We start from the raw sequence: 8,528 nt of genomic DNA, 5'->3' as shown, positions 1-8,528 counted from the left end.
GTCTCCGACACCGGCACGGGAGCTTAATGCACCCGGGTGTATGCCCGCCGGCACCTCTGCAGCAAGCGGCCCCTCCGTCAACTGCACGCCCGCCGCTGGCGGTGCCTCGACATTAGCCGAGCTCGACGCCATCATCACGGTAACTAATTAAGCCTCTCTCGGCCGAGGACTTCATCTCCTTGCCTTTGACTAGGCATCCCTGACGCCCTACATGTTTTTGCAGGGCGCCGCCGATGTTCCGTGCACTCTCCTGCACTTCGTGAACAAAATCGTTCAACCGGGCAACCCGTTGTTCCACGGTACCCAGATGCCACCCAACTTGTTTAGGGTTGAACTGGTTCGGGTGCTGCCAGGCTGCGATGAGTTGTTACCTCTGATTCGACCCGTCGGGGCCGACGATGATGACGTGATGACCCTCAGCGCCTGCCTGAGCTGGCCCCTGCTTTGGCCGAAGAGCCAGATTCGTTTGGGGGCGGGGGACACCACCCCAAAGACAACACCCCCAGTCGTGCCGGTGCCAAGTCGGCCCCATGGCAAGACCGCCGCAACGGTGCCGGACATCCCTATGCCACTGGATCCAAACATGCATATGGCACATGATCAGAACGACGACGACGACGATACATTTGGCAACGTTGATCAGTACTTTGCCGAACATGGGTACGATGGCGACTTCATGGGGCCTCCTTCTCAAGAACCCAACCCAACAAAAGACGTGCGCGATCTAGCTGGTACCGCGGAGAAGCCAAGTTGCAATAGGCGTCGTCTGCCGTTCAGCTCTCAGGAGACGCCTCCAGCTGCCGACTTCAGCGAGCCTCAGATAGGCGAGGTGCGAAATATTATAGCCCCAACACACTCAAGAAGGCGGTCTGTGAGCAGAACTCACTCCCATTACAGGAGAAGAAGAAGGCACGCAAAAGAATGACTAACAAGGGTGCGAGCCAGCCGGCACCGAGTACGATCCGTGCTCAGGACGGGCCACCTTCACCTAAGGATATCTCGAGGAGGGTGCATGTGGCGGGTAGGGCGATGCTACCGACAAATATGCTCAATGCTGCAACCGGTGCTATGCGGAGTCTGCATGATAGTGTTCTTTTTTTGGAGAAGCAGCGTCTCAGAGAGAAGGATGTGGCTTACCCGGTTTTCGCGGCCAAGGTGCCAGAGGGCAAGGGCTTTGTGGCTAACTCCATCGGGCGTACGATCGTCCCTGCGGTTTGATGACATCCACGCTATGTTGAACCTTCATCCGCTGCACTACACCTTTGTTCGGCTATTTTCGTTGAGTATGGAGATGCAGATCATTCGCAACAAGACCCCGGACATCGTGATAGTCGACCCCTTCTACATGCGTGTCAAGATCTTGGGCAGCGCTGGGGACCGGCAAGTCGCGAGTTCTTACCTCGAAGGCGTCATTCTGGCAAACCAAGATAAGGATAACTTCCTCGTGCCTTACTTTCCCGAGTAAGTCCTCCCCTCAACCGGCCCGTAACATATGAATTCTTAGATTTCGATCGTTTCTCTTTTAACATTCCGTGTTTTTTGCAGTGACACACATTGCACGCTCATCCTCCTAAGCCCCAAATATTCCATGGCCACGTATTTCGACCCGGACCGTCAGTCGAACGTAGACTACACAAATGTCAAGAAGGTTCTTGATGATGTTCTCCCCGGCTACGCCAAATCTGGAGGCACCTTCACCAGGCCTATTCGTAAGTACGACAAGCACGTGTTCTCCCACAATACGACGTTCTACTGCGTCAAGCAGCCGCCTGGCGGTCAGAAGGGTGCCTACTACGCCATCCATCACATGCGGGCGATCGTACGGGACCATCATCAACTTCTGCTACCGAGTAAACTCAAAGATTGGGCTGCGAGCGTGTCGGCAATCCAGGACGCGGACATCAGACAAGAATTCTTTCGCATCCAGTCGGAGTTTGCGGAAATCATCCATCAAGATGTCCTTCGTACCTCGGGGCAGTTCTACCTCAAAAATCAACCGTCCAACAGTGACATCGACACAATGCTACAAATGCAGGCTGACAACGCCCGTTCTTTCATGACTCCCACGATAGACGGCGGCTTCATCCACGCTCCGGTCCCTTGAGTCGAGTCGAAAGCAGTGATGCTGTGTCTAGTTCTGAAACATCGATTGGTTCATGTTGTAATTAAACTTTAATGAACTTGTAGTATGTCTCTTTGGTTTCGAGAGTCGTTCAACTTAGATTTAATCGATGCTATTAATGTCTTGCTTTTCTCTTCCGATCGTTCTGTTGCATACTTATATATTGCTTATGTATTGTCTGTGAATTGGTACTAACGTTTCGTTTGGCTAGTGCATAGCGATGCCGTCGTATGTCGTGTACAAGGTTAAGGTTCCCGGAGTCTACGACGACTGGGAGGAGTGTCGGAGATAGGTTCACCGATTCAGCGGTAACAGTTACAAAGGGTACACCACTAGCACCAAGGCCGAATCTAGATACGCCCGCTATCTAGCGGGAGAGGGGAGGGAGCGTTGGAGGAACCGGATGAAGACGAGTTTCATCGTGATGATGCTCATCGTGATGACCGCAGCTCTCTTCTATGTGATTGTAGTTTAGATGATCGATATCGACTTGTAATGTGAAGACAAACTCGCTACTCGCGGTCTCGAGACTTGTAATATAATGTTCTATCTTTGTTCGGTCTTTTCAATTCGGAGACTAATATGATGAATTGTATCCAGAGACTAATATGATGAATTGTATTCAGAGACTAATCTTCTATTGTATTCGATGAATCTGTTGTTGATGTGTGCTGTCTATATTTTGTCCAATTATACATTTTGTAACCTGTGCAAAAAACAGAAAATTAAAAAATAAAAAAACCTAATATTCATACTAATGGCGCATCACATCACATTGCGCCATTAGTATGCCAAAGGATACTAATGGCGCATCATTAAATAGTGCGCCATTAGTATGCCGAAGTTACTAATGGCGCATCTTGTTGTTGTGCGCCATTAGTATGCCAAAGCACCTGGGTATACATGGCCCCCTGGGAGGCATACTAATGCGCACTGTTGTATATACTAATGGCGCATCTGAGGTCCGCCATTAGTATACCAGATACTAATGGTGCACCAGGGTGCGCCGTTAGTAAAATATACTAATGGCGTGGCACTAATGGCGCACCACTAATGCGCCATTAATGGCCAAATTAGGTGCGCCATTAGTAGGCCTTTTCCTAGTAGTGTATGTTGCACATCAACGACTCATGTGACGATGCAGGTGCATAGATCATAGATGGCGAAGAAGTGCTACCTCAGGAGTATATATACGACGAGTGGCCGGAGTGTCAGGCCCAGGTGTACCGGTTTCCGGTTTCCGAGCGACAAGCAGTAGTTAGTTTAGGTTCATGCTAATGCGAGAGAGGGATATGAACTCATGTACTCAAAGTGATATCTCTTCTCGCGTATATCAATGTTTAGATGGATGATGATGTATTTGCAAGTAATCAAGACTTGTATCTCTATTTTCGAGATGATGACGAGAGACCACTTTGTGTTGGATGATGATTATGATGATGACATGATTTGATGAGACTAATTGTATGTATATGCGATAATTACATTTGTATGTGTATGATATGCTAAATATTATTGTATAAAGCCTATTCAAATACAAAACAAATATGGAGGAAGAAACTAATAAAACTAGTAGTAGCGAGGGGAGAAAATTTAGCAGTAGCGCCGCCTTACCAGTAGTGCTTCCATGTAAACAGCGCTGCAGATAATACCAACAACGCTCTTCTCTAAAGCGCGCTACAGCTATTCATGTATAGCAGTAGCGTGGGACGACATGCGCTACTGCTATATGTTAGATGTAGCGCCTTATCAGTACCGCATCGTCCCGCGCTACTGATAGGCCTAAAACCCGCGCTGCTGCTAGGCTTTTCCCTAGTAGTGATATGATAATAAAGGTAACAGTGGCAAAAGTAATGTTTTTGGGTTTTGTAGTGATTGTAGCAATAGCAATGGAAAAATAAATAAGCGAAGCACAAGATGTGAAAAGCTTGTAGGCAATGGATCAGTGAAGGATAATTATGTCGGATGCGATTCCTCATGTAATAGCTATAACATAGGGTGACACAGAATTAGCTCCAATTCATCAATGTAATGTAGGCATGTATTCCGTAAATAGTCATACGTGCTTATGGAAAAGAACTTGCATGACATCTTTTGTCCTACCCTCCCGTGGCAGCGGGGTCCTAGCGGAAACTAAGGGATATTAAGGCCTCCTTTTAATAGAGAACCGGAACAAAGCATTAGCACATAGTGAATACATGAACTCCTCAAACTACGGTCATCACCGAGAAGTATCCCGACTATTTTCACTTCGGGGTTGTCGGATCATAACACATAATAGGTGACTATAGACTTGCAAGATTGGATCAAGAACACACATATATTCATGTAAAAATAATAGGTTCAAATCTGAAATCATGGCACTCGGGCCCTAGTGACAAGCATTAAGCATAGAAAAGTCATAGCAACATCAATCTCAGAACATAGTGGATACTAGGGATCAAACCCTAACAAAACTAACTTGATTACATGGTAAATCTCATCCAACCCATCACCATCCAGCAAGCTTACGATGGAATTACTCACGCACGGAGGTGAGCATCATGAAATTGGTGATGGAGGATGGTTGATGATGACTACAGCGACGAATCCCCCTCTCCGGAGCCCCAAACGGACTCCAGATGAGCCCTCCCAAGAGAAATTAGGGCTTGGCAGCGGCTCTGTATCGTAAAACGCAATGAAACTTTCTCTCTGATTTTTGTCTTCGTGAAACGGAATATATGAAGTTGGAGTTGTGGTCGCGGAGCCTCAGGGGGCCCACGAGACAGGGGGCATGCCCAGGGGGGTGGGCGTGCCCCCACCCTCGTGGACAGGGTGTGGCCCCCCTGGTCTTGATTCTTTCTGCAGTATTTTTTATATTTTCCCAAAAGTGCCTCCGTGGATTTTCAAGACATAGTAGAACTTTTGTTGTCTACACATAAAACAACATCATGGTAGTTCTGCTGAAAACAGCGTCAGTCCGGGTTAGTTTCATTAAAATCATGCAAGTTAGAGTCCAAAACAAGGGCAAAAGTGTTTGGAAAAGTAGATACGTTGGAGACGTATCAGTTCAACACTCTTACTTCTCGAAAGAGGCTACAATTATTCCGTATACTTGCGGGTTATCACATTACGGTAAGCCGCCATTTTTGGGTCCTTGGGGTCAAAGTCTCCATTTATTTGAGATATTGCGAGGTTTGAATCCCCTCGCTCTTCCAGGCGTTGACTGCCCATGGAGACTGCCATCCGCAGATCGTGTAACAGAGCCTCATATTCGGCTGCATTGTTGGAGTCTGTGTATAATATTTGGAGTACATATTGGATTGTATCTCCAGTGGGGGATGTCAGGACAATGCCTGCCCCCAGACCAGCCAGCATCTTAGATCCGTCAAAGTGCATGATCCAATTGGAGTATGCGCGGTACTCTTTAGGGAGTTCGGCTTCTGTCCATTCGGTGACGAAGTCGGCCAATACCTATGACTTAATGGCTCGCCGTGATTTGTATATTATGTCGAACGGGAGGAGCTCGATAGCCCATTTACCAATCCGGCCCATGGCATCGCGGTTATTGATTATATCGTTGAGTGGTACTTCCGAGGCCACCGTGATCGAACACTCTTGAAAGTAGTGTCGTAGTTTCCGGGATGCCATGAAGACCGCTTATGCTATCTTTTGATAATGTGGGTACTGTGACCTACATGGAGTGAGGACAGTGGATACGTAGTATACCGGCTTTTGAAGAGGGAACTTGTGTCCATCCGTCTCTCGTTCAACGACGAGCACTGCACTTACAACCTGGTGTGTTGCAGCTATATATAACAGCATGGGTTTGTCGATATTTGGTGCGGCCAGGATTGGGTTGCTGGCCAAGAGGGCCTTTATTTCTTCCAATCCGGCCGTGGCTGCATCCGTCCACTCGAAGTGTTCGGTGCGTCGAAGAAGGCGATAAATAAGTAGTGCCTTTTCTCCCAATTAGGAGATAAAGAGGCTTAGGGAAGCCAGGCATCCATTTAATTTCTGGATTTACATGAGGTCTGTTGGGGTAGCCAATTGTGACAGAGCTCGGATTTTAGCCGGATTTGCTTGAATTCCTCTATTGGAAACGATGAAGCCCAGTAGCTTTCCGGCAGGCACGCCGAAAACGCATTTTTCCGCATTGAGCTTGATGTCATATGTTCGGAGATTGTCGAACGTAAGCCTCAAGTCGCCTATTAAAGTTTCGACGTGTCTGATTTTGATGACCACGTCATCTATGTATGTCCCCAATGTTTTGCCGATTTGTTTTTCCAGGCATGTCTGAATCTTGCGTTGATAGGTTGCACCAGAATTTTTGAGCTCGAATGGCATGGTGTTAAAATCGAAGGGGCCATATGGTGTGATAAATGGCGTTGCGGCTTGATCAGACTCCGCCATCTTGATTTGATGGTATCCGTAGTATGCGCCGAGGAAGCACAATGAGTCGTGTCCTGCGGTAGCATCGATGATTTGATCAATGCGGGGGAGGGGGAAGGAATCCTTGGGGCAGGCCTTGTTGAGGTCTTTGAAATCAACACATAGGTGCCATGATTTGTCCTTCTTTGGTACCATCACCAGGTTTGCTAGCCAGTCCGGATGTTTTATTTCTCTGATGAATCCGGCCTTGAGTAACTTGGCTAGCTCCTCTCCCATGCCTTGTCGCTTAGGTTCTGAAAAGCGTCGATGAGTCTGCTTGACCGGCTTGAATCCCTTCAGGATATTTAGGTTATGTTCGGCCAGCCTGCGTGGAATGGCTGCCATGTCTGAAGGATGCCAGGCAAAGATGTCCCAATTCTCGCGCAAGAACTCTTGCAGTTCGACGTCAATTGTGGGGTTCAGCTGTGCCCCGATGGATGCTATTTTTGTAGGGTCCGTTGGGTGGACCTGGAATTTGACTATTTCATCCGCTGGTTTGAAAGAGGTGGACTTGGGTCTTTTTGTCGAGTATCACGTCATCCATGTCCACTGTGGAGCACAGCGCAGTTAGTTCTTCGGTCGCGAGGGCTTCGGATAATGCCTCAAGGGCCAGTAGGGCGGTTTTATTTTTGGCGCGGAGTGCTATGTCCGGATCACTAGCTAGAGTAATGATTCCATTGGGCCCGGGCATCTTGACCTTCATGTACCCATAATGGGGTATAGCTTGGAAGCTCGTGAATGCGTCCCGCCCTAAAAGAGCGTGGTATCCGCTACTGAACGGGGCCACTTGGAATATGATTTGTTCGGACCTATAATTCTCCGGCGTGCCAAATACCACATCTAGTGTGATTTTTCCCACACATCATGCCTCCCGACTAGGGATGATTCCTCTGAAGGTTGTGCTGCTTTGCTTAATGTGGCTCTTGTCTATTTCCATTTTGTTAAGAGTTTCCTCGTAGATGAGGTTTAATCCGCTGCCTCCGTCCATGAGAACTTTAGTAAGCCGAAAACCGTCCACAATTGGAGTAAGGACTAAAGCAGCTGGTGCTCAGACTGTTTGGAATTTAGGTTCGTCATTGGCATTAAACGTTATGGCCATGTCGTTCCATGGATTTATTGCTGCAACGTGGCAGACTTCGGCGAGGCTGCGGAGTGCTCGCTTGCGCCTATTTTTTGAGGCGAAAGTCCCGAAGACTGTCAATATTGTATTGTTATTTTCCACAGGATGATGCTCTGCAGTATTGTTGATGAGGAGATCCTCGCCGCTCTTGGCCACCTGCCGGAGTATCCAACATGCTCTAAGGCTGTGTGTTGGTATGGTATCCGGTGGGCTATGAATTCTGCATGGCCCATTGAGCCATCCCTCTAGTACGGTTCCGCGCCCCGTAGTGGGCTTTGGTTCCTTTGTAATTGGATCGGGTGACTTGCGAGAGTGCACCCTTTTAGTTCGGACGAGGGGTTTAGTGAGAGCCAGAGGATCCCAGAATTTTTTTGGGTTTTCCAGGCGCTTTCCATCGCACAGTACTTCTGTACTATGGCCGCCAAGTCAGCGAAGTGTGCTATGTCATGGCAACTTATGGCGTTGAGGATTCCTCTGTCCGTGCAATTTTTGCAAAAGAATGAAATCACGTCTTCCTCGCGACAGTCCTTGACCTTGCCCATTACAAGGAGGAATCTGGCCCAGAAGTGATGTATTGTCTCTTGGGGCTCTTGCATAATGTGGGAAAGATCACTTGTATCTGGGTGGGTGGGTAGATTTAAGTCCAAACCCTGACCCAATCTGAGACCCAGGGGCAGAGGAGCTTCCGAGCTTGGCAGTTCGGGCTCCGGGATGTTGCCCAATTTTTCTGGCCCGCTGTCCGATTGTAGGTTCAGAGCTTGGGCCATGTCCTCCCGTAGACGGGTATCCGGCTCAGGGAGCTCAGGAATCCGGACATAGTTCGTCCTCAAAATAGAGGAAGAATCGCTGCATTGCTCCTCCACCACCGCTATCTGA

This window comes from Triticum dicoccoides, chromosome 6B (genome assembly GCF_002162155.2).
Source record: "Triticum dicoccoides isolate Atlit2015 ecotype Zavitan chromosome 6B, WEW_v2.0, whole genome shotgun sequence".
NCBI lineage: Eukaryota > Viridiplantae > Streptophyta > Magnoliopsida > Poales > Poaceae > Triticum > Triticum dicoccoides.
Note: the sequence above shows the minus strand (reverse complement) of the source record.